The following is a 20,213-nucleotide window of genomic DNA, read 5'->3' on the forward strand; positions in this document are numbered from 1 at the left end:
TCTCGCTCCCAGCTCTGAGGCCACTGCCTGCTGAAAGCAGGTTTCTGGGGGTTGTTTAGCTTCTATAATTGAAACTTTGTTGCTTTTGGCGCTCAGAGCCAGGCCTCGGCAGGCAGGGAAACTTGGCTTCCTCCATCACTGGAACAAGCAAGCCTCCTGCTCGCTTCAGCTGCATGGCTGCTGGCCGCCATCTTGGTTGGCAGTTAACTTGCATATTGCCCTGATTAGCCAATGGGAAGCGTAGCAAAGGTATGGTCAATTGCCCTTTTTGTCTTTTATTAGATAGGATTACAGTTGACATTTCATATTATTTCATATTTGTTTCAGAGTACAGCATAGTGGTTAGAGGATAACTTATGAAGTGATCCCCCTGATAGATAATTCTAGCACCCACCAGGCACCATACATAGGTATTACAATATGATTAACTATATTCCCTGTGCTGTACTTTACATTCCCGTGATTATTTGTAACTACCAATTTATATTTCTTAATCCCTTCCCACTTATCACCTAGTTGCCCGACCCCTCTCCAATCTGGCAACCATCAGTTTGTTCTCTGTATCTATGAGTCTGTTTTGTTTATTTATTTATTCCGTTCTTTAGAATGCACATATAAATGAAATAATAAGGTGTTTGTCTTTCTATGTCTGCCTTATTTCATGTAGCATAATACTCTCCAGGTCCATCCATGTTATTGCAAATGGTAAGATTTCATTCTCTTTTTTATGGCTGAGTAATATTCCATTGTATGTGTGTACCACAGTATTATCCACCTGTTGATTGATGGGCACTTGGGTTACTTCCATTTCTTGGCTTTTGTAAATAACACTGCAATGAACATATATCTTTTCAAATTAGTGTTTTTTATTTCTTCAGATATATACCCAGAAGTGGAATTGCCAGGTCATAAGGCAGTTCTATTTTTAATTTCTTGAGGAACCTCCATACTGTTTTTCATAGTGGCTGCACCAATTTGCAATCCCACCAACAGTGCCCCAGGGTTCCCTTTTCTCCACATCCTTGCCAATATTTGTTGTTTACTGATTTATTGATGAGATCCATTCTGATAAGTGTAAGTTGATATCTCATTGTGGTTTTAATTTGTATTTCTGATGATTAGTGATGTTGAGCATCTTCTTGTATGTCTATTGGCCATCTGTATGTCCTCTTTGGAGACAAGTCTATTGAGGTCCTGTGCCCATTTTTTAATTGGATTGTTTGTCTTTATGGTGTTAAGTTGTATGTGTTCTTTAAATATTTTGGAAATTAACCCCTTATCAGATGCATCATTGGCTAATATGTTCTCCCATACAGTGGGTTCCCCTTTCTTTTATTTTTTAAATACAAGTTTATTGATTTTTAGAGATAGAGGAAGGGAGAGAAAAGAAAGATAGGACATCGATGCAAGAGAAACATCAATCAACTGCCACTTGAACTTCCCCCACTGGGGATTGAGCCTGCAACCCAGGCATGTGCCCTGACAGAGAATCAAGCGGAGACTTCTTGGTGTATGAGATGATGCTCCACCAACTGAGTGACATGGGCCGGGCCCCTTTTCATTTTGTTGATGGTTTCGTTTGCTGTGCAGAAGTGTGTTAGTTTGATGTAGTCCCATTTGTTTATTTTTCCCTTTGTTTCTTTTGCCCTAAGAGATGTATCAGTGAAAATACTGCCATGTAATCCCTCTTCAATAAATGTTCTGGGAAAACTGAACAGATATTTACCAATAAAATTAAACTGGACCACATTTTTTTTTACCATATACAAGAATAAACTCAAAATGGGTTAAGACTTAATTATAAGACCCAAAACCTTAAAACTCTTAGAAGAAAACATAGGCAGTAAACCCTTTGACATTGCTTTTAGTAATTATTTTTTGCATATATCTCCTTGGGCAACGGAATCAAACAAACAAAATAAACAAATGAGACTACATCATACTAAAATGTTTTTGCACAGCAAAATAAAACCATCAACAAAATGAAAAAAACAATCAACTGAATGGGAGACAGTATTCTTTGATGATACATCTGATACAGGATTAATATCCAAAATGTATAAAGATGCCATACAACTTAACATTAAATAAAATCCAATTATAAAATGGGCAGAGGACCTGAGTAGATATTTAATCAAAGAGGACATACAGATAGCCAATAGACAAATAAAAAGATGATCAACCTCACTAATCATCAGAGAAATGCAAATTAAAACCATAATGAGATATCACCTTACACCTGTCAGAATAGCTCTCATTAATATAACAATAAGCAACAAATGCTGGCAAGGATGTGGAGAAAATGGAACCCTTGGGCACTTTTGGTGGGGTTGTAAATTGTGCAGCCACTATGGAAAACAGTATGGAAATTCCTCAAAAAAACTGAACTCCCATTTGACCCGGTAATCTCAGTTCTAGGTATATATCCCAAGAAATCAGAAACACCAATCAGAAAGGATATATGCACCCCTATGTTCATAGCAGCACAATTTATAATAGCTAAGATTTGGAGGCAGCCCAAGTGCCCAATAGCAGATGAGTGGATTAAAAAACTGTGGTACATTTATATAATTGAATACTACACTGCTGTATAAAAAGAAGGAGCTCTTACCATTTGCAACAGCATGTATGGACGTGGAGAACATTATGCTAAGTGAAATAAGCCAGTCAGAGAAAGATGAATATCACATGATCTCACTCATTTGTGGAATATAATGAACAACATAAATTGAAGAACAAAACTAGAGCCAGAGAAAAAAATATTTTAGAATAAATAGATTTAATCCTCTTATTTGCAGATTTTTAATTTAGCCTACAACTTTTGTGATATTATACTATGTTATTACAGTTTTGGTAATATTACTATATTTAAAATCTTTTTTCTTGAAATATTAATGTTTATTGCATGTAAATGGCTAATTATTTTGTATCTACAATCTGATATTAGATTCATTTTGTATATTTAAAAAAATTAAATTTAATTTTAAAAAAAGAAAGCCATTGGAGGGCTTAAATACAGGAACAAAAAAGAAAAAGAAATATTTTAAAAAATGAACAAACAAAACAGAAACAAACTCATAAATACAGAGAACAAACTATTGGTAGCCAGATGAAAGGGTGATAGAGAGCTGGGGGGAAATGTGAAAGCACTAAGTTAAATTAGTTACAAAATAGTCAGGGATATAAAGTACAGCAAGCATGTCAAACTTGCGGTCCATGGACTGCATAAGGCCCACAACGAATATTTTTGTGACCCAGCCAATATAATGGTATGTAAGAAATGACTTTATAAACATTTCGTAACTTAATTTTTGCAAAACTTGTTATATGTAATTATTAGTAACGAACTACAACATTCGCTAATGACTTATTACTATCATCATTTGCATTCATTTCCCTTAAGAGCCTTACGCACAGGCACACCATTTCTCTCCACTAATACTAGCAGCGAATATTTTAGCAACCGATTGCCAGGTCATTAGTCTTGTACTGACTTGTTTGGTGTGCGCAACAGGAAATATTTCACTTTAGGAGAACAAAAAATAGGTTTATTTGTGATATGCTTATTAATTTGTGCAGTTATTCAGTGTCTGGTAAGTTAATGTTCAAGAAAAAATATTAATTTTTATTAAAATGTTTTATTATTTTATGTTAACGATTACTCATTTATTTCAGCCCTTTCTATTCAGCATATCTATATTAAAATAAACCTATGTTTCTGTGAAAATTGAAGTTTTTTATTTTTGACCCTTGTTAGCATTTGAGTTTGACACGCTTGAAGTACAGCATAGGGAATATAGTCAATAATATTGTAATAATGTTATTACAATATTGAATTATCAGGGGGTCACTTTATAAGTTATGTAAATGTCTACTCTCTATACTGTATATCTAAAACTGATATAATATTGAATGTCAACTGTAATTTAAAAAATGTTTTAATTTTAATTTTAAAAAGTCAAACATGTTTAACAAGTTAAAAAAAATCACTGAAATGTACACTTTAAAATGTATGGGAATAGAATGTGAATTGTGTCTCAATAAAAGGAGAAATGCAGTAATAAATATTGTTATACACATCATGTATTGTTACATACTGTGGATTTTTTGTTGTTGTTAATCCTCACTTGAAGATATTTTTTTTTCCCATTGATTTATAGAGGGATCCAGGGAAGGGGTGGGGGAAAGGGTAGAGAGAGAGAGAGAGAGAGAGAGAGAGAGAGAGAGAGAGAGAAATATCTATGTGAGAGAGACACATTGATTGGTTGCCTCCTGCATGTGCCTTGAACAGGACCAGGGATAGGACCTGCAACCATGATACATGCCCTTGACGGGGAATTGAACCCCCCAACCTTAGGTCTACAGGCTGATGCTCTAACCACTGAGAACACTGGCCAGGGTTGTATTTTCTTTAAGGATAGATTCCAAAATATGGGATTGTTGTGACAAATTTTGTGAGTTTTCCCCTAATTTTAGATATTGCCAAGTTGTTTTCCAAAAGTGGTGCACTAATTCACACTCCGAGCAACAATGTATTACAGAATTTATTTCTGTGAGTTCTATCTGTCTCACTCTTTCAATGTTTGCCAAGCTGATGGGTCAAAAAATATCATTATTTAAACTACATTTTCCTATTTCAATGATTGCACTGGATTTCCCTAACTATGACTTGCCAAACTGTGTTGCCTATTTTTCTATTGGGTAGTTTGTCTTAACAGTTTATAAGAATTATTTGTACATTCTCTATATTATCTCTTTATCTATCTTACGCGCTACAGATTTTACTCCCTTTTATTTATGGTGTCTGTATTTTTAAATGTCAATGTATATCATTGAAATACAGTTTGAATAATTTGTAAAAGCAAGAAATAAGCAAGACTATTTCATACCTCCTCTTTCTTTAAACTTCCGTATGTTCCCATCTCTTTATTCTCATTCTGAAAGTACAAACCACCCAAAAAGACAGTCCTCATCCCATTAACAAACACACCAGCTTGCCTGAATCTGCACCTATACATGCTGTGCCTTCAATTCCCAGAGTGGCCAACCAGTCTCTTAGGATCCAAGGCCCACCCACGCCCTTGCATAACTATTTGAAATTTACACTCAAACTTCTGGCTTTGTACCATCACTTACCATGACAGAAACTTAGTAGGAGTCAAGAAATGCTAGTTGAATTGAATTAATAGGTTTGGGTCAAGCCAAGTTAGGGGCTGCTCAAAGATAAGTCTATTTCCTGAAGTTAGTGGGACTAAACTTGACCTGTTCTCATCAAAGTCCTAGAACTTTGTTTTCAGACTTTGTCTGGGGACCTCTTCACACTTAAAACATTTTGTTGCTGTAAATAAAGTCCCCCCCCCCTTTTTTATACTAAATGTCCTGATCAGTACCAATTGGTTTGATGTTGAACCCCTTGGATTTTCTATGTATACAAGTCTTTCCTTTGTAAATAAAAGTAATTTTACTTTTTATTAATAGATCTTTATACTGAATACTAGAAATTACAGAAGATGTCTCTATCTAATTCCTGATTGTAAGAGAGATAATCTTAATATTTCACAATGTAAATAACTTTTTAAATTTTCATCAGAGGATATGTTTTTTAATTGATTATTAGAGAGAGAGATGGGGGGGGGAGGGAAACATCGATTGGCTGCCCTGCCCTCCACAGGCACCCTGACTAGGATGAACCCACAACCAAGGTGTGTGCCCTGACTGGGAATTGAACCCGCAACCTTTTGGTGCACAGGACGACAGGTCCAGGGGTGGGCAAACTTTTTGACTCGAGGGCCACAATGGGTTCTTAAACTGGACCAGAGGGCCGGAACAAAAGCATGGATGGAGTGTTTGTGTGAACTAATATAAATTCAAAGTAAACATCATTACATAAAAGGGTACAGTCTTTTTTTTTCAATAGTTTTATTCATTTCAAATGGGCCGGATCCGGCCCGCGGGCAGTAGTTTGCCCACGGCTGCTATAACCAACTGAGCCCCCTACCAGGGCTTCCCAATGTAAATCATTTTAATGATAGCTTTAGCCAAAGGAAACTTGAGGTTTTGAGAATTTGAGAATTTATGAAGATTTTTGGCAAGTATGATGAAAGATTAATTAGTAAGAACACAGAAGTACTGAAAACTGAGTTTATCTCTGAAAATGCACACATGTACATCTTAACCCTACTAATTAGAACATTCTAGAAAACATAATACATTAATGCATATTCCATTAGACATCTTCACAATGTCATTTTCACATGCTGTGTAGCCCCTGGAAAATCATATCATGCACTGTGTGAGAACAATAGTGAAAAGAGTAAATATCGTCTTAATATTTTATTGTGAAAATAGTTTTGACCTTGCAGACCCCCTCGCAGAGGGTTGCAAAGAACCCAGACATTATCAGACCACATTTTGAGAACCACTGTGTAGATGACTCCCTCAATTATAGGCTCATTCCCCAGCCCTGGTCTGGGTGGGTACAGAAGCCAACCAATCCATGTGTCTCTCTCACATGGATGTTTCTCTCTCTCTCTGTCTCTCCCCCTCCCTTTCACTCTCTCTAAAAGAAAAGTCAATGGAAAAATATCCTCAGTGATGATTAACAACAACAACAAAGAATAAACAATTGGTATCTAGTACTACCTCTCCTTCCTTACCCTTAAACATGGCGGTCTGAGGATAAGGCCCAGCAGATGATGTCAGTTCCATACTTCAGCTGTGCAGTAATGACTTGAATGGAACTGGCAGTGAAAGCAGTACTGATGTGTCACTTTATGAATAGCAGGCTTGGTTGGCAGATGTTAGCGTTTACTCACACATACTTTGTATACAGTATTGATTTGAGCCACAAGGTGACAGTGACTGCCATCTGACTGTATGTTTAGGAACTATTTGCCTTTCTGTTTCATGAGGGAGCTTTCTACCTGTATCACTTTGCTAGAGCTACCATAACACAGTGCCACACACTGCGTGGCATAAATAACAGTTTTCTGAGTTCTGGATGGCAGAAGTCCCAGCTCAAAGTGTCGGCAAGGCCATTTCCTCTGAGGTCTCTCTCTTCGGTGTGTGGATGGTGTCTTCTCCCTGTGTGTTCACAGGGTCTTCCCTCTGTGCCAGTGTCCTGACCTCCTCTTCTCTCTTAAGGACACCAGTCATTGCCGAAACCGGTTTGGTTCAGTGGATAGAGCGTCGGCCTGCGGACTGAAAGGTCCCAGGTTCGATTCCGGTCAAGGGCATGTACCTGGGTTGCGGGCACATCCCCAGTAGGAGATGTGCGGGAGGCAGCTGATCGATGTTTCTCTCTCATCGATGTTTCTAACTCTCTATCTCTCTCCCTTCCTCTCTGTAAAAAATCAATAAAATATATTTTTTTTAAAAAAAAGGACACCAGTCATATTGGATGAGGGAACATGGCATGACCTCATTTTACCTTAATCACCACCTTTTTAATTTTACAAATTTTTTTAAAATATATTTTATTGATTTTTTTCACAGAGAGGAAGGGAGAGAGATAGAGAGTTAGAAACATCGATGAGAGAGAAACATCGATCAGCTGCCTCCTGCACATCCCCCACTGGGGATGTGCCTGCAACCCAGGTACATGCCCTTGACCGGAATCGAACCTGGGACCCTTCAGTCCGCAGGCCGACGCTCTATCCACTGAGCCAAACCGGTTTCGGCTTAATTTTACAAAATTTACTGGGATGGCATTGGTTAAATTATATAGGTTTCAAGTATACATCTCTATAATATATCATCTGTATATTACATTGTATGTTCATCACTCAAAGTCTAGTCTCCTTCTCTCACTATATATTTGACCTCACTTACCCTTTACTACCTTCTCCCCAACCCCCACCCCTCTGGTAACCACCATACTGTTGTCTATGCCTATGAGTTTTGTTTGTTCATATTGTTTGCATGTTTGTCTTCTGTTTTATATCCCACATGAGTAAAATCATATGGTTCTTGACCTTTTCTGACTTATTTTGTTCAGCATGACATTTCAAGATCCATCCATGTTGTCGAAAGTGGTAGTATTTTATCTTTCTTGTGGCTGATTAGTATTCCATTGTGTAATGTTCCAATTTAAGGTCCCATCTCTGGCTGGCCAGTGTGGCCAGGAGGTCATGGTTCAATTCTGGGTCAGAGCACATGCCTGGGTTGTGAGGATCCCTAGTAGGGGGTGTGCAGGAGGCAACCTATCAATGATTCTCTCTCATCATTGATGTTTCTATCCCTCTCTCCCTTTCCCTTCTTCTTTTAAAACAATAAACATAAATAAATAAATAATAAATAAATAAATAAATAAATATCCCATCTCCATAAACCGTACTGGGGATTAGGACTCCAATATATGAATTGAGGGCAACATGATTCAACCCAGACCACCGTCTCCCCTGCTATCCCTTTGGGATCCCTTGAATGCATCCAGTGTGGGCCTGGCAGCAAACAGATCTACCTTGCTCACCTCAGAGTCCACAGTGCTCAGTAAAGGTGTCTGACATGTAGAAATGGTTCAACAGATATTTGTTGAAAATATAAAAAATTTACAAATATTCACTTGTAGAGCCAGCAGCATCACACACATAAAAGACAGAAAAACCTAAAAATCTAATCTTGAAGTGACTCAGTTCTATAATCTCTCTATATAAAAGCCCAGCAACTATTACAGTGGAACGACTGGAACGACCAGGATGACCAGTTGCTATGATGCACACTGGACCTTTTCTGACTTATTTTGTTCAGCATGACATTTCAAGATCCATCCATGTTGTCGAAAGTGGTAGTATTTTATCTTTCTTGTGGCTGATTAGTATTCCATTGTGTAATGTTCCAATTTAAGGTCCCATCTCTGGCTGGCCAGTGTGGCCAGGAGGTCATGGTTCAATTCTGGGTCAGAGCACATGCCTGGGTTGTGAGGATCCCTAGTAGGGGGTGTGCAGGAGGCAACCTATCAATGATTCTCTCTCATCATTGATGTTTCTATCCCTCTCTCCCTTTCCCTTCTTCTTTTAAAACAATAAACATAAATAAATAAATAATAAATAAATAAATAAATAAATAAATAAATAAATAAGCCGGAGCTCAAGAAAGAGGTCTTGGATGGACATACAGAAAAACCAAAAATCTAATCTTGAAGTGACTCAGTTCTATAATCTCTCTATATAAAAGCCCAGCAACTATTACAGTGGAACGACTGGAACGACCAGGATGACCAGTTGCTATGATGCACACTGACCACCAGAGGGCAGACGCTCAACGCAGGAGCTGACCCTGGTGGTCAGTGTGCTCCCACAGCAGGAACGCTGCTCAGCCAGAAGATGGGCTCATGGCTGACAAGTGCGGCAGCAGTGGTGGGAGCCTCTCCCGCCTCTGCAGCAACACTAAGGAGCAGCGAGCCAAGGGGAAAGGAGCGAGCAGGTGGGCAGTTAGGAGCCAGGTGACCTGGATTGCAAGAGGACACAGGCCAGGCTGAGGGACCCCTCCCCTCTCCCCCATGCACAAATTTTGTGCATTGGGCCTCTAGTGTCATAATAACAATCATTTATTTTCATACAAGATACCCCAAAGCATTAGAGCCAATTATTTTCTTGGTGGTAACAAAATTATTCTATAAACTTAATTAATGTCTTTACTCTTATTTTTAAAATGAAAGAATTGAATAAGCTTTTAAAGTATAATTTTCAGAATGAGGGTTAAGACCAATTTCCAATGTTGCTAACTGAGTAAAGTTTATTTTCAATGGTGCCTTACAAGGGCTAAAGCCGTCTATATTGACAAGTAATTTTGCATGCGAGTAAACACTTTATTAATCCAAAGCATATGCAGATTAAAAGAAAATGAGTTTGGGTCAAAATTTCTTCACATATGATTCAATTTCAAATGTAATTGAACTCCTTTCAAGCAAGTGTGTTTAAATCAAGAAATTAAGCAAATCTGGTGGAACTTTTTCTCTCTTTACCTCTCTCTAGGTCGGAAGAGAAAAAGAATCTTGCCTAGGCATCTGAACCAACGCTTAAATGGTCTGTTCTGAGAACTCATAGCACGTGCAGAGCATCTGCAGTTGCATGGCCCTTTATCTAAACTGGAAGTCATCCTCATACTGTGCATGGAAAATGATTCATCAAAAGGAAAAGTACTGCAACATGTAGCCAACTTCTGCAGGTCATGGGAAAAAAATTTTTTAAAAGAACTTGTTCTGAATTCCACAAAATTGGCCGGAAGCTGAAAAGTGCAGGATTTTTCTCTGCTGATGCTTTCATCTCCTTAAACAGCATAGAGCCTTAAAATCCCTCCGTCAGGAGCCTCAGGAACCGAAACAACAGCCTGGTGCTGGCCTCATGGGCCGTTGCTGCTACACACAGAGCCCGCAATCTCCTGGGCCACAGTTGGGGAAAGGCACAATCTTAGGAAATGCAAACAACCTGGAGACCCACTGACCTATAGATAACCTATTCAGCAACAATGAAGCATGAAAAAAAAAAACAGAAAGATTACAGTTGGAAAAGTAAAGAGGAAAAGAAGCTTTAAAAAATGCTTCCATATTTCAAGAACTAAGTCAAGACGATTTCAGATATTTCAGATTTCTGCCTTAAAGGGTCTGCTCTGAGTTGGAAGCCTTGTTTAGGGAATTTTCCCAGAGTAAATAAGTAGCTGTGGAGTGAGGGCTCACGCTTGGCTGTGAAGGGAGGAAGCAGTGTAGATCCAGCTCAGCAAGTGGGTGGGCCGGGAGTTCATTGTCACTGGAGCCCTCAGCACAGCACACAGATGGGCAGCCGTTCAGTGTCACTCAAGCACTCCGAAACTCCTCATCAGACTGTTTGCTAAGTGCACATCCCCTGTAAAAACCAATAATAATAACAACACCACGAAAACTACCAAGCAGCCTGCAGACTTCCCAAGCTAAGACATGTTCTTAGAGAAAGAAGACAGCAGTACCTACTATGTGCAGATCACAGAGGCACAAATCCTGGCAAAAGAGAAGGAGATTCAACTATATCTGGAATCCTAGAATCCTCCCTCTGCTTTAGGGAAACGCCAATGGCCAGATGACCATTCATCTGAATTTCATTCAAAACAAAAAGTACTTGAAAACTTATTTTCACATTCAAATTGTGATAACCTATAAAAGCAGGAAACCTTTGATTTCTTTGTTTGTTTGGTTGGGGTTTTTTTTTCTCTGTGTCCCTGATACAGAGGAAATTCTTTTAAAAATAAGGAACTTAGCAGACTTTCATCAAGGCATTAAAAACAAAGTGAGGAGGGCGGCTCTAGGCCTCAGAATAACAGCCTGGAAAAACCACTGTTCTCTCTAGTTCAAAATGGGAAACAAAAATGGTGTAGGCTTCTTACAGGCGAGCATTTTGTAGTAAACAATGAGGACAGTGAGGGAACAGTGCAGACATTGGACGAACAAGCAATGGTTGCATCACTTGGAGCCCAATACAGCAGGACAAGAGATAGAGCAGCTTCCTCCAGCGGCCCCTTGTGTGGAAACCCATCACTATTGATCCTACACCTCATCAGGTGTTCATCTCTGGAGGAACATGACCCCACCCAGCAGCCAACCCAAGAATAACACAATGCACTGGAGTAGGAACAGGGCTCAGGTGCCTGTCACCTCCCCTCCCACTGTGGGGAAAGAGACCCCAAACCAGCCTCCCCATCCACACGTTATAAAGCTATGATCTGACTGCAGTCTGTAAAGGATGGACCCTTAGACATACATTTTCTATTTTCAATGGCAGATAAAAGACCATTTTATAATCTAGGAATTGCAAAACAGAGACTTTTTAAATAGCATTTTAAGTGAGAAACATTATCAAGTTGGATAGGAAAAGAAAGGAGAACTTATGCTCACTTGGCAATAAACCAACGTTTATATTCTAAGTGGTGTATGTGTAATTGTTGGACATTTTGTGATCAATGCCTCATAAATATCAGCAAGACTTACTTTTATAAACTCCAACCCATCGTGCCAACCTTCACCTGTGTGCTAGGGCTTTCGGGGTTGAAAAGTCAAGAGGGATGATAGAGAATCCAATCCCTTTACCCTCTGTGCTCTCATCACTGTCCATTCAAAGATGAGGCTTCTTCCACACATAGGAAAATTCTTAGTTTTCAAGACTAGTCTCTTTGAAACCTTTTCAACCTCACAAAAAAAGACACATAAATACTAAGAATTAATACCCCATCACTACTTTCCAGCCCTTCCTCCACCTACCTTTCAACTTACATTTTCTTCACTCATTCAAATAAAATGTCTCAGGCTGGGGACAAAGAGCCAGAGGGAAGATAGAGGTCACCAAGCTTTGTTGGAGACCCGAGAAACTGTCTCTTCCTCTGTCACCCTGTTTGATTAGGATTGCACAGCTTTCTCTCTAAAACAATGCCTTGCACCCACAAAACGGAAGACATGCATCTAAACCAGGTGTTTTGTAATCCAATCGCATCTCATTCTAATAATCCTGAGGAGGTGGGGGAGGAGATGTCTTGAACCATGAAAAAGAGGCCTCACTGAAGACAGAGAAAAGCTGGAGAACATTTTATAGTAAGGTTTATAATAAAACCTTGGGCAAGGAAGGCTCGCTGTGCAGCCTCAGGGCGTGCCTCTGATGACAGTGCTGGCTAATTTGCTGTTTTAAGTGCCATAGTCCTAGGATGTCAGAATCCATTATGCATAAAGGGGCTGGTTACTGCCTCATAAATGTGTAGACAAGAAATTGTTGGTGAAAAAAGTGGTTTCCAAAGCTAAGATGCAATTAATTACCCATTCGTCAGTTCCCCAAAGACCATCAAGTCCATCTCCAAGGATTTTTCTGGCTAAAATAAGTCTTGCATCCTGAGTAATAAAAACTTCCTTGCCTTGGTTTCATTTTGAATATTTATGCCAAAACTGGGCCACAGTTAGGTCAGAGTGTGTATCTCTAGAAGAAAAATACACATCCACGTTCCAGTACCTGCGGTCAGTGGACACTTGGATACAGCGAAGGTGAGCAAAGGGGAAGGAGAGACAATGGGGAGAAGGGATCAGAAACAGAAAAGCACCACATTATGTCCTCTTGGCATGGGGGTGGGGTGCAGACAGCCCACATAAAATCCAATTCTCTAAAACTTGGTTTAGACTGACAATATTTACTTGCCCCGAACATGTGCTAAATGCTACACTGTTGCTAGAAACACAGCACCCAGTAGTGTGCCTGGTACATAGTATGCACTCAAAAATATTTTCTGAATGGTGAGTAAGTTAGATGTCTTCCCCATTCTCCAGCCTAGAGTAAAGGTGATCAATCCCAATGCCAGTTTTCTGAGAGAAAATGTGTGTATCCGTGTGTGTCCAGTCCAGTGAAGAAACTACCTTGCTGCAAGAGCTTTGGGAAGTGTCCCTAGTCCATCAAAAATATTGTCCACTTCCTGAATTAACACCCTATTACTGAATCTTTTCCCCTTTGCATGAAAAGCTGTCCCCTTCATATTCAGCATACATTTCTGATTCTTTGAGTCAGAAAATAAAGTATTCTTAAAATACTAAAGACTATATTTATCTTAAACTCAAGGCCAACATAATACTTAGTGATGAAATACTAGAAAAATTCTCATTAAATCATAGGGAAAATAAAATACCCACTACAACCAATATCATTTACCATTGTCTAGACTTTCGAGCCAATGCAATAAAACATGACACAGAAATAAGAGGTACAATGTTTGGCAGCATTTCCCCAAAACATCATCCTTGGAACATTACTTTCCTGGAATGTTAAACAAAGTTAAACAGTTTCTTTGCAGTAAGACTTCCCAAAGCCTTAAATATCCTGGCACTTACTATGAGTCTCCAAGAGGGAATACATTCAGCACTTCCCAACATTTTAAACTTTGCATTGTTTGTTTTCTCAGAGACTTTGAGAAGTCTTGTGTTCCATGAAACACTGTTTGGGAAACTTACACTATATTTGTTTCTGTCAAATTTTTAAATTTATCTATTTAGTTAAATATATCCATCTTCTGAGAACTAAAACAGTAGTTTAAGAATTATTTTAGCCCTGGCCTGTGTTTCTCAATGGTTAGAGTGTTAGCCTGCACACCAAAAGGTCACAGGTTAGATTCCCGGTCAAAGACACATACCTGGGTTGCAGGTTCTATCCCTAGTGCACCAGGAGCATGCGGGGAGCAACCAATCATGTGTCTCTCTCACACTGATATCTCTCTCTCTCTCTCTCTCTCTCTCTCTCTCTCTTTCTCTCTCTCCATCCCTCATTCCCTTCCACTGTCCTCCCCCCCCAAAAAAAAAATCAATGGAAAACATACATCATTGACCAGCTGCCTCTTGCATGCCCCCTACTGGGGATTGAGCCCACAACCTGGGCATGCACCCTGACTGGGAATTGAACCATGACCTCTTGGCTCCTGGGTCAATGCTCAACCACTGAGCCACACCAGCCAGGTCTTTCCTATCTTTTGATTCAGTACTTTCACTTCTGGGAAAAAAATTACAATAAAGACACTTTTTTAAAAAAATATATATTTTATTGATTTTTTACAGAGAGGAAGGGAGAGAGACAGAGAGTCAGAAACATCGATGAGAATGAAACATGGATCAGCTGCCTCCTGCACATCTCCCACTGGGGATATGCCTGCAACCAAGGTACATGCCTTTGATCGGAATCGAACCCGGAACCCTTCAGTCCGCAGGCCGACGCTCTATCCACTGAGCCAAACCGGTTTCGGCAAAAGACACTTTTGAGACTTTTTTATAGTAATGAAATTTTGGAAAGGATATAAATGTCCATCAATAAGGTGCCAGTGAGATAACTCATATTACAGGGACTAGATATTTGTCACGTGGCTGTCCCTTTGGAATATTTCCTACTTTATATAGTCTTGAAGCCAAAACCTATCTTCTCCCCAGCATGCCCAGGGGAAGAAATCTGAAACAGGCCTGTCTAATCATCCTCTCTCTCCAGGCTTTGAATCTTGTGCTGGTGAGGAATTATAAGTTTATAAATTATAAATCTGCTACCTTAGCTATTTCCTGGTGTGTGTGTGTGTGTGTGTGTGTGTGTGTGTGTGTGTGTGTGTGTGTAACAACAATGTTTTCTTAAGTCTTATCAGAGCTGTGTCTATTTGATTATTATTTCTAAAGAAAGATCTTTTCGTTTTTTAAATTGCCTGAATTTTACAGAGGAAAACTGTCTGTTTCACTGATTTCTGTCATTATCTTTATGATTTCCTTCCTTATCAAATGCAGAAGATATTTGCCATGTGCACTCTCATCCAAAGTCTCGCTAATTTCCCATACAATGCATTTTGTCTCCCAACGTGGAAGCCAGAACTTATAATCCCAGCCTCCCCAGAGCTCAACTTTCCATCTGCAACTTAGACTCTGACAATCAGACCTACCCATGTGAGACTTCTGTTTGAGAGAGAACTTGAGGAACCAGGTATAAGGCATAGAATGTAGAAACTCCTTTCTGTCCAGGGTGACCTCAGGGGCATTAAGTAGGCAAGAAGATCCTGACATCTAAGGTTGTTAATAGTGGTGCCCAGTGGTGGTGGCGATACAGACGGGTCTTTCTGCAGCTGTTTTGTGGTGGGATTTGATGTTGCTCTGGTAATGCATCCTCCAAAATGGACTCTTCAGCCCTCCAAAACAAGAGAGTCTTTAAATATTTTTTTAATAAATGCATTTTCTGCTGAATCTAGCCAGTGTGGGCTCTGCTCTTTATAAGTAAGAATTCAGACCAATGCATTGTTCCTCTGGATTGTCCCACTATTGTACTCTCAGCTTCTTCAGTTGAAAACTGAACTTATTTGCTCTCAATCTTTCTTAATTTTTGATCATTGGTTTCAAAGCTATAAATTTCCCTTTAAGCAATGCTTTAGCTGAACTCTGACATGAAATGCTTTTTCTGTCATCAGCTCTCAGCATTTCATTATTTCCCTTTTGCAAAGCTTTGTACCTCAATCATTATATCATACATTTTTAATGTTCACAAACATGTTTTCAAGCTATCCTTTTTATGTCCTTATTGTAAACACCTAAATAGATTGCCTTGTGGTGAGTGAATATAGGTCATATGATGTTAACTTTTTGGAATTTACTGAGACTTCCTTTGTAGCATAGGTCATGGTCAATTTTTGTGAATCTTCCTTATGTGATAAAAAAAAAATATATATGTCCATTCTGCCCAGCTGCTATGGCTCAGCAGTTGAGTGTCAACCCTTGATCCATGCACTGAGGTCAATGGTTCCATTCCTGGTCAGAGAACATGTAGGAGGAATGCAGGAGGCAGCCTATCAATGTTTCTCTCTCATTGATGTTTCTCTCTCTCTCCATTTCCCCCTCTCTCTAAAAATCAATGAAAACATATAAAAATATATGTCTATTTTGTATTTATTTCCAGTGGTTTCCAAATGGAGTTCAGCCCACAGGCTACATCAAACTCATATGAATCACTGTTTAAAAATAGAGTGCCAGGCCGAAACCGGTTTGGCTCAGTGGATGGAGCGTCGGCCTGCAGACTGAAAGGTCCCAGGTTCGATTCCGGTCAAGGGCATGTACCTTGGTTGCGGGCACATCCCCGGTGGGGAGTGTGCAGGAGGCAGCTGGTCGATGTCTCTCTCTCATCGATGTTTCTAACTCTCTATCTCTCTCCCTTCCTCCCTGTGAAAAATCAATAAAATATATTTTAAAAAAATAAAAATAGAGTGCCAGGATTCTCAGTGGTGGCCAGCAGGACTGGAGTGAGGGAGAGAGTGAGAGTGAGTAAGGGAGTGAGTGAGTAAGGGAGTGAAAGGGGAGTGTGTGGATGTGTGCAGTGTGTGTGTGTGTGTGTGTGTGTGTGTGTGTGTGTGTCACAGTTATATCTTGCAGGAGTCTCAGGAGCAGGCAGATCAGGTTCTCCTATACAAAGAACCCTTACTACTGCCACAAGCACTCCCCTGACAGGTTCTGCTCCAGCTCAGATTCTGCTCCAGCTCAGAAACCACACCACCTTGAAAAGGGAGTGGCAACAGCTAGCAGCACAGCCTCCCCACCACCCAGATTAGCCTTGGACAATGCCCCAGACCATGCAGTGAGTCGAATGCCAGTGGGACTTTGCACTCACCCCTTGCTGCAGGCACCACCAGGAATTGCTTGTGAGTAGAACCCCATTATACCTCACACGCACCCCACTGGCCACCAGCACCTGCAGCTGACACCTGTGGGACAAGCCCCATGGGGAAAGGGAATACTGTTCAGAACAGAGACAATCAAAGCATGAGACTCAAGGCAGACCCAGCCTTTGGGCTAAGGAGTCCCGGACCACTGGACCTCAATCAGGTTGCTCAGGGCCAAAAAGGGACAGTGACTCACATTCACTTGCACTAGAGCACATTCCAGGAGGCACAGCATAGACACACCAAGGGACCAGATTCAACAACATCAGAGCAAAATCCAGTGAGACCCACAAGTAGCAGACCCAAAGGTTTCGAGTGTGTGAGTGTATATGGTTTTGTTTGTTGGTGACTATGTGTGTGTGGATTTTTTGTTGCTGTTGTTTGTTTTTTGCCCCCTTATTTTTCTTTCTTCTTTGTTCTTGCATATCATTAATTTCTTTGATTCTATTCTAATTTAGCTTATTCTTAATATTAGTTTTTCTTATTTTGTTTTGTTTTTCACTTTTTTCTCATTTCTTTTCCTATCTATATTGTAATATACACATTATCACTACACATTATTTGACATCATTAATATACACATTATTTCATTAATATACACATTATTTTCATTTCACTATAATTATTTCATTTATCTTATGTTTCCTCTTCTTTTCCTCCTATACATAAACAAATTGAAAGATAAAAATCACATGATCATACAATAGATACAGAAAAAGCATTCAACAAAATCCAGCACCCTTTTTTGATAAAAACTCTAATTAAAGTGGGAATAAAGGGATCATACCTCAACATAATAAAGGCCATATATGAAAAACCTACAGCCAACATATTACTCAATGGCCAAACATTTCCCTTGAACAGGAACAAGATAAGGATGTCCACTTTCATACCCTTATTCAACATAGTACTGGAAGTTTTAGCCACAGTAATCAGATAAGAAGAAGAGATAAAAGGCATCTAAATTGAAAAGGTGGGAGTAAAACTCTCATTATTCACAGATGACATGATATTGTACGTAGAAAACCCTAAAGACTCCACCAGGAAACTACTAGACTTAATAAATGAATTCGGCAACATAGAAGGATATAAAATCAACATCCAGAAATTGATGGCATTTTTATACACTGATAACGAACTCTCAGTAAGAGAAACTAAAAAAGCAATCCCATTTACCATTGCAACAACAAAAAAAATAAGATATCTAGGAATAAACTTAACCAAAGAGATAAAAGACCTGTACTTGGACAACTATCTTTAAGGGAAGCTTTAGAAATAAGACTGTATCTGGAAGGGAAATATGACACTGGGCAGTTTGAGCAAATTCCCATACTAGAATGGACAACTATAAAACATTGAAACAAGAAATAGCCGAAACCGGTTTGGCTCAGCGGATAGAGCGTCAGCCTGCGGACTGAGGGGTCGCGAGTTCGATTCCGGTCAAGGGCATGTGCCTGGGTTGCGGGCACATCCCCAGTGGGAGATGTGCAGGAGGCGGCTGATCGGTGTTTCTCTCTCATCGATGTTTCTGGCTCTCTATCTCTCTCCCTTCCTCTCTGTGGGAAATCAATAAAATATATTTAAAAAAAAAAAGAAATAGAGGAAGATACAAATGGAAAAGTATACCATGTTCATGGATTAGAAGAATTAACATCATTAAAATATCTATACTACCCAAAGCAATCTATAGAGTCAACGCAATCCCTATTAAAATATCAAAGGCATATTTCACAGAGCTGGAACAAATACTCCAAAAATGTATATGGAATCATAAAAAAAACCCAAATAGCTGCAGCAATCTTGAGAAAGAAGAATGAAGTAGGAGGGATCAAAGTACCAGATACAAAACTATACTACAAAGCCATTATCACCAAAACAAACCAATGAATCAGAACAGTGACCCCATAAATTGTCCCAAACCATTACAGTCAATTAATATTTGACAAAGGAGGCAAGAACATACATGGAGTCAAGACAGTCTCTTTAATAAATGGTTTTGGGAAAATTGGACAGAAACATGCAAAAAGATCAAACGAGACCACCAATTTACACCATACACAAGAATAAACTCAAAATGGATAAAAGACTTAAATGTAAGGCATGAAACCATAAAAGTGCTAGAGGAGAACATAGGCAGTAAAATCTCAGACATCCCACGTAGCAATATGTTTATGGATACATCTCCTAGGGCAAAGGAAACTAAGGAGAAAATAAACAAATGGAACTACACCAAAATAAAAAGCTTCTGCACAGCAAAAGAAGCCACAATCAAAATGAAAAGGAAACCCACTGTATGGAAGAACATATTTTCCAATGATAAGGAGTTAATATCCAAAATATATAAAGTACTCATGCAATTCAACAAAAGGAAGACAAACAATCCAATTTAAAAGCGGGCAGAAGACCTGAATAGACATTTCTCCAAAGAGGACACTCAGTTGGCCAAAAACCATATGAATAAATGCTCAAAGTCCCTAATCATCAGAGAAATGTAAATTAAAACCACAATGAGATATCACCTCACACCTGTCAGAATGACTACCATCAACAAATCAACAAATGACAAATGCTGGCGAGGGTGTGGAGAAAAGGGAACCCTAGTGCACTGTAGGTGGGAATGCAGACTGATGTAGCTACTATAGAAAATAGTATGAAGTTTCCTCAAAAAATTAAAAATCCCAAAACACCAATTAGAAAGAATATATGCATCCTTATGTTCATAGCAGCGTTATTTACAATAGCAAAGATTTGGAAATAGTCCAAGTACCCACCAGTATATGAATGAATAAAAAGCTGTGGGACATTTACACAATGGAATACTATGCGGCTATAAAAAAGAGGGATCTTTTACCCTTTGGAACAGCATAAGGGACCTGAAAAATATTATGCCAAGTAAAATAAGCCAATCTGAGAAAGACAAGTATAACATGATCTCATTTATTTGTGGAATCTAATGAACAAAATAAATCCAAAGACATACAAGCATGGAACAGACTGTTGAATCTCAGAGGGAAGGTGGTGGGGGGAGTGTAAGGGGAAGGGGTGTTGGG

The sequence above is a fragment of the Myotis davidii genome, unplaced genomic scaffold, assembly GCF_000327345.1.
Source record: "Myotis davidii unplaced genomic scaffold, ASM32734v1 scaffold486, whole genome shotgun sequence".
NCBI classification, from domain to species: Eukaryota; Metazoa; Chordata; class Mammalia; order Chiroptera; family Vespertilionidae; genus Myotis; species Myotis davidii.